At 34.0% G+C, this 5,886-nt stretch overlaps 1 non-coding gene across 1 annotated transcript; it reads right to left on the bottom strand.

Moving 5' to 3' along the window:
- Positions 1–3,922: 3,922 nt before the first annotated feature.
- On the bottom strand, positions 3,923–4,029 carry LOC128034166 (small nucleolar RNA R71). The gene has a single exon (XR_008190298.1). It is a non-coding gene; the product is annotated as a small nucleolar RNA R71 (small nucleolar RNA).
- Between the last annotated feature and the right edge of the window lie 1,857 nt (positions 4,030–5,886).

Consider the following 5,886-nt stretch of genomic DNA (forward strand, 5'->3'; position numbering starts at 1 on the left):
TTTGTAGGATATGTTAAGGAGTTGTGTAATTGATTTCTGGGGTAGTTGAGAGGAGCACTTGTTGTTCGCTAATTCCCTGTACAACAACAGTTTTCAGTCCAATATACAGATGGTACATTACGAGGCTTTGTACGGTCATAAGTGTCATACCCTGTTGTGTTAGACTAAGTTAGGTGAAAGAAGGGTATTGGTTTCAGAGTTGGTTCAGGAAACTGAGGGTAAGATCAAATTGATTCAAGACAAATTAAAAGCATCTTCGGATAGACAGATGTCTTATGCAAATATGAAGACGAAAGATATTGAGTTTGGTGATTCATCGAATATGCATGTGATCTAAGTGTTATGGCTGAATGTTTTAAGGCCTTGAAACGTGTCTATCTAAACATGTAAGTGCTATAAAGGTTAAGTCAATTGTAGGATTACTGAAATTGGATGATTTGTACTGTTACTATTTGTCTTATTGCATGTTGATTGTTATTGTGTAATTGATCGCATGTACAACATGCTATCAATTATTAGACTGTATATTGATTGCATGCAAGCATGCCATTTTTTGTTACTGATTAGACTGATATGTAAAGCATGCCACTGATACTATTGTACTAAATGCATGCAAAACATACCACTGATATTGTTTACTGAATGTACGTTAAGCATGCCACCGTACTGAAACCGATATTATTAAAGCATAACATGCTTCATTGTTTACATGACATACTTCATTGCATAGGTTTGAGATTGGTGGGTAATGGAGGAGTTCCGTGAAGTACCGATGGTTTTTTTGCATTATTATTATATTGGCAGTATATAAATATTCTAAAGTTCTGTAGAGTACTGCCAGTTATGCATAATTTACTAAAAGCTTGTTTGCAATTTACTGACAGTTCAACTGCATATTGTTACTGGTGGTTTATCCACATTGGGCTTTGATTCTTACTATATTCGATGTTCGAATTAGGGTTCAGAGGAACCCATTGTGTGTAGCAGATGGATGAGTAGGACTTTTACATTGTTTTACATTGGAAAATGCCCATGCAGATGCACTGTTTATTGAACTGTCGTGATTTATTTCAAACATTGATATTTTTGGTTATGTGCTCTACTATGACTACTTGAATGTATACAAAACTATTGTCTGTTCTATGAATACTCACAGTGAGCTTTTCAAGCTCACCCTTTTAGTTTACTTCTTACAGTTAACCCTCAAGGTTAGGATTAGACACGAATTTCAGAGTTCTTGTTTCAGTTTTATTTAATAAATTAAATTTAAATTTTACTTTATTTTATTACGATTTTTTAGTGGATTGTAATTTTATTAACTATGGACTTTGGCATGGGTTTCTTTGTTTTTATTTGTGATTTCATTACATGCATACAACATTGTTAAAAATTGAACAACACTAAAATTGCATAAATTTCTTAAAGTAAAATGGTTTTCATATCAAACAAAAAGGTATCACCTTTCCGATGCGTAATAATTAAATGGAGTAGACTCTAATTAAAGCAAAATGACAAACTTAATTAAGCTTTCTAAAAATGACATGATTTTTAATAAAGTAGACTCTAAGTTTTTGGCTTAATAAATTGATGTTTTGGAAATCCTAAGACAACTACTCAAAGTTTTTCCAAAAATTAGACCAATAAACATTTCGAAAACTAAACATTTCGACCATAACACTTGGGCCGAGTTTGAGGTGTTACACTTAAGGAGCTTGTTTTCTAGCAAATTTAGTATTTATTATAATATTTCTGGTATTTAGTACTTAGGATTAAATATTAGTAAAAATAAGTATTTTTAACACATTTTGTGAGTGTTGTGACCTATTAGGCCGACACGGGCCTTAAGTAGTGCGAATATGTTAAATTAAGTGTGTAGGATGATGAATTACAGGCCCAATTGACATGGAAGCTAGGGACGACTGATGCACAAGCTTCTCGAGACATCAAAGCATGAAGCAAACCATACAAGGCGAAATTCACCTATCATGTCGCACCATGCAAGGGCTATGGCGCAACATAGATCGACTTGCTGCCCAAGTACGTTGTGGTTATTTTGTCTGCACAATCGACTTTATATGAAGATCTAGCACCTACTGAAGACCTAATTTGGGCTACCAACACTCCTATAAATAAGACCTCAGAGGTTTGATGTAACTAAGTCATCTTAGATGCAATCAAACACCCTAGTAGTTTACGAGTAATATTATATTTAGTTTTTTCTTTCGGCTTTTCTAAACTCTTTGTTTTTCCTCTTGGATTCGATTTCAATCCAATAGTTCATTTATATTACTGAAGTATTTCAGTTTATTCTTCTTAGCAAGCGACATATTTCATTATTTAAATCGAGTGATTCATTACTCCGTACTCCATTCAACATCAATCCCAAGATTATTCTAATCTCTTTTCTCTTTTGATTTATTCGTGTTTTTTATATGTTTATTTCAATTAAGATTAAGATTATGAATAACATGAGTTGCTAAATCTCTTAGAGGAGATTAATGAGTGGATGTGGATGTGATTAACGAAGGATTTAGCATTTTCCAAGAGGTTTGGTTTGTATAGATACGCGTTCTTAAACCCTAGGCTTGACAACCCTAGAAACTAATCATATGGGAGACGAGATCGGGAGATAAGTTTAATTGAGTAAATCGTAGTCTATCTTGGTTGAGAAAGTGAGATCGAGAGATAAACGAGTATCAACCAATCGGTTAATTAGTTTAAGGTTAGGAGGTAATAATTGGTTAATCAGTAGTTAATCCATCCTAAAACCCTAATTTGAAGTTAATGACAAACCCTGAAATAAGTTAAACTTCCTGATTGGTTTTATTGATTTAAGTTGTTTGGTTATTTTCTTGTTTATTTACTTTATTCATTTTTTTCTCTTATTAATCCCTTTTATGATTTGTCGTAATATAGTATTTAATTATTACTATTTAGACTTATTATCGTAAAAATGTTTTCTATAGATTTATTCCATCTTCTCTTGGGTACGATCCTCAGAATACTTCTTGTGTTCCGTTGTGCACAATTACAGTGTTACAATTTGACCCGTATACTTGTGGACACCGCTATTCTAATTTTATGTGTTTTTGGTGTGTTATTTTTACTATAAATGATAATATTTTTATAGGCGATAAAGTTGTTGGCGTTGTTGCCGGGGAGGTTTCGGCATTAAATCTTCAAAATATTTTTTACAATTAATGAGATAAGTAGGAACATTAAAACCTATAGATACGATATTTAATTTTTGTGCATTTATTTTCTTTTTTATACGTTTAATTCCTTTTTAATTTTTCGTTTTGTTTATGACCTGAAGCTTCTGCACCCCAATCGAACCATACCTAGATCCGAAGCAACTAGCCTTTTTAATTTTTCGGTTTGTTTATGACCGGAAGCTTCTGCACCCCAATCGAACCATACCTAGATCCGAAGCAACTAGCCAGGCGTGCTCATCAATTAATGAATATCGATCCACCTACGGTAATTAATTTACCCCAATAAAACTCGTTATTTGAGGATCCACGAGAAAGACAAGGAAATATCCAAGAAGAAGTCCCAATAGATTAAAGGATGTTGTGCGAATATGCTTTACCTACACTTGATACAATGCGCATTAGCATTAATTAACGCCAATAATTTCAAGATAAAGACGATCACTATTTAGATGTTTCAAATTACACTACAGTTTAAAGGCAACATGGTGGAAGACCCAAACTAGCACTTGAAGCGGTTCTTACAACTTTGTGACACCTTTAAGTATAACGGGGTTTGTGATGATGCTGTGAATCTCCAGTTATTCCCATTCTCTTTGTGCGATAATGCGACCGATTGGCTAGACTCACTAGAATAGGGTTCCATTACAATATGGAAAGACATAGCAGAAAAGCTTCTCTATAATTTTTTTCTAATAACTAGAACTATTCAACTTAGGCAAGAAATTGCCAATTTTACAAAATATGAAGGTGAATCCCTATACGAGGCATGGGAGCACTTCAAGACGATGTCAAGAAATTGCCTACATCATAGATTGCAAGCATGTCTCCAGGTCTAAATATTTTATAATGGTGTTGATGGACATATCAAATCTAACCTAGACAGAGTGACTAGAGGATCTTTCATGTTCCACACATACGAACGAGCCTACAAAATCATTGACGACATGGTTATGAATTCGTACATGTAGCCAAATGAAAGATTCATGTACAAATCAAACCCTTCAATGGAAAAAGTTGTGAAAGAAGATAATAATGATATGTCCATCAACAAGAACGGAGCCTTATTCTGAAAATCAACCAAGGATGCAAGCTACATAGTTAATAGGGGATGAGATCCCTATTCAAATACTTATAATATTGATTAGAGGGATCACCCAAACTTCAAATGGGGAGGTAATCAATGTGGTGAAAATTAAGCACAAACCTAAAAAAAACCCTCATTATGAACCTCTATTATTACAAGAAAGAACCGTGTGGAATGACCATGCTACATGTGGTCAAAGATTAAATTGACTAGAGGGGGAGATGCAAACAATTAACAAATCCAAGCTACATGTGGACAACTCAAATCTTGAATGGATAGTCTTTATGACCAAATGCCAATTAATGACATTGCTTCAAAAGTAAAATAGTCAGAGCCTCCCTATTAACATGGAGAACAACCATCAAAGAGATGGGAAGGAACATGTAAAAGTGATCGTATTGCGATTAGGTAAATAATTGAAGTCACCCAACCAGCCCATCCATGAAGAGGAGGAGATTTCCAAAGAAGTTGATGAACCCATGGAGGAAGAAGTTGATGAACCCATGGACAAACAAAAGAGGGACGAGGTGGATTTTATAAATTTTCTATATTTATTTATATCTATCAATGTCAATTTGCTGCTATTAGAACTTGTCAATAAAATTCTAAAATATGCCAAGTACCTAAAAGAAATTATGAAACAACATAAGAAAATGAAAAGGGGTGAGCAAATTGACATTGATGCCTCGTTTAACGCTTTAATCGCTAAGATGATACCCTCGAAATTAAAAGATTTGAGTATTGTTACAATCCCAATAGAGATAGAAGATCAACATTTTAGCAAGACCCTTTGTGATTTAAGGGCCAACATAAATTTAATGCCCTTATCAATTTATTAGAAACTCAGACTCAAGGATCTCAAAAATATCTCAATAACACTGCAATTAGTCGGTAGATCCTTAGTGGGATTCATAATCCCTATAAATTTTGTAGTCCTCGATTTTGTGGAAGATCAGGAAACCCTTATTCCATTTGGTTGGTCATTTTTGGCCACTTCTAAATCGACAATCAATCTCAAATGAAATAAGCTTATTATAAAAAATGATGAGATAGAAGTGCTCAAATGTGGTCGTGATTCCCAAAGTGAGGGATTAACTTGGAAGAATGTTATGGTTTATTCAATTTAATCCCTAAAAGACTAAGTTGAAGGTACTTTACGAGTTGTGCAAGTGTAGGAACTTATAATGCAAGAGAACGAGACAAATGGCAAGATCTAGATAAGAATGGGAATGATTGGAAGACCTACGATGGTCATGAATGATAATTGAAGTCAATAGTGAAGTTTAGAGAATTGTCAGCATAGTCGTTAAACCGTTAAACTTTAATTAACTTGTAAATATTGTAAATTAGTTTCATTTTTTTTATTGTAGTCAGATTTTAAGATAATTATAGAATTAGGAGAAATCAAGTTTTTGGACATGACGAGACAAAGAGAAGCTAATCTGAGACAAAAACGAACAAACAGAGGAGTTCAACACATCTCGAAGGGCTAGGAGTAATGTCGTGTCGCACCATGCACAAGCTATAGCACGACATGAGCACTCCGAAGTTAAAATAGGTATTTTTAGGGTGCCGTATCGCGTCATG

The sequence above is a fragment of the Gossypium raimondii genome, chromosome 10 (genome assembly GCF_025698545.1).
Source record: "Gossypium raimondii isolate GPD5lz chromosome 10, ASM2569854v1, whole genome shotgun sequence".
NCBI lineage: Eukaryota > Viridiplantae > Streptophyta > Magnoliopsida > Malvales > Malvaceae > Gossypium > Gossypium raimondii.